We start from the raw sequence: 1622 nt of genomic DNA on the forward strand, positions 1-1622 counted from the left end.
TGTCTGTCTGTCTGTCTGTCTGTCTGTCTGCAGCCTGTCCCAGCTGGTCAGGGAAGACCTGTAACTTTCACGGAGCCTGTCTGGACGGAGACCTTGGCAACGGGACCTGCGTCTGTGATGTTAGTATCCTGCCTGTCTGTGACTGTCCTACCTGTTTGTTAAGGAGTGAAGAGATCAGTATTGTTTAAGTCTTTGTAGGGGACTGTGCCCTTAAATAAACATTAGCACTGATGACATTAGTATTCCTAACTGAGACACTTGACCACTTTGGCTTTATGTTGGTCAGCCTCTCCCTGTTTCTTCTGTGTGTTTGGGTGGGGAGGGGGACACTGGGGAAGAACATATTCAGGTTGTTTTTTTTGTTTTTTTGTTGGGGCGATATTGCAAAACAGAAACTACCAGTCATAAAAAAACAAAACCTTCTCCTTCTAGGACGGATTCTCCGGCTTTGCCTGTCAGGAGTGTAAGAATCAGAACGCATTTGGAGAAAAGTGTGATAAAGGTAGGTGCTCTAACTTCATGACCTCTGACCTCTAAAAAAAAAAAAAGATGGGGGGGTCATGTCTTCAGTCAAAGAGAAGAAAACACAAAGTAGAAAATATACCTCCACATTGGAAGATTATGTTTAATAGCTGCAAGAACGTCGTACAGCTGTTTCATAAACTGATACTGCCTGTCAATGTGTCTGTGCAGAGTGTGACTGTGTGCACGGAGTGTGTAATAAAGGTCCAGAGGGTGATGGACAGTGTTTGTGTCAACCACCGTACACTGGGAAGCGCTGTGACCAAGGTAAGAGCATGATAGATTACATAAACCATATGAGGCTATATCAGACTGTATTGTTGCATGTTATTGGGTCGGGATTATTGGGTAACTGGTGCTTTACTCACAGAATCAAAACACAGAAGTACTACTGAAAACTATGTGAATGCTGTTTCCTGCATTTACATCAACGTAGTAAATAATGTATGAAAGTGTCCACAGTATTAATGGTAGTCGAGGCTCGGCTGGTAGAGTTAGCCAAGCTATGGAAATAGCTGTATTATTAATTCAATATCCACACTGAAAATAATTAGCGTAATTGACAAAGAACATGTAATGATAGATGATGTTTTATTTGCCTCTGTACTGAAAGGATAAACATCTCATCTCTGATTGATATTCAGTTCTGCGCTTGTAGGAGTAAATTAAATTTACTCCTCTCAATCAAAATAGGGGATCACATTTTTTTCCCCCACACAAAACAAGCAGAGGAGGTTACAGGAGCTTTTCCAGCCCTGAGTAGTGCCTGCAGATCTCCCTTTCAGGCTGCATACGGCCCCTTCAAGCTCCACCAACTAGATGATTACATGAAACTGGGCACAAAGCGCTTGTTGCTGCTTTGGGAGCTCACAGCAACAGTTAAAGGCGACTAGATGACAGTATCAGCTGAACTGACCGGACTTTGGCAGCTAGACCGTCATAGGACACTAGATTTTAGTGCGTCACATCAAACTGAAACAGTTAAAGGAAGGGGACCATGAAGGATTTTAAACTGTGGGGTGGGGGTGGGGGGGGGTCTTGTTATCCGGGTGTCAACTAATGAGACTCAAGGTGACACACATTGCATTTATTTACCGGTA

General features: G+C 43.2%; 1 long non-coding RNA gene across 1 annotated transcript; it reads left to right on the forward strand.

Annotated features, from left to right (window-relative positions):
• Window positions 1-33: 33 nt before the first annotated feature.
• Window positions 34-783, forward strand: LOC111648509 (uncharacterized). Its single transcript, XR_002760144.2, has 3 exons — window positions 34-119; window positions 433-502; window positions 694-783. It is a non-coding gene; the product is annotated as an uncharacterized LOC111648509 (long non-coding RNA).
• The last annotated feature ends 839 nt before the right edge of the window (window positions 784-1622 follow it).

The sequence above is a fragment of the Seriola lalandi genome, unplaced genomic scaffold (genome assembly GCF_002814215.2).
Source record: "Seriola lalandi dorsalis isolate HSWRI2012SDOR001 ecotype SW California unplaced genomic scaffold, Sedor1 jcf7180001963611, whole genome shotgun sequence".
NCBI classification, from domain to species: domain Eukaryota; kingdom Metazoa; phylum Chordata; class Actinopteri; order Carangiformes; family Carangidae; genus Seriola; species Seriola lalandi.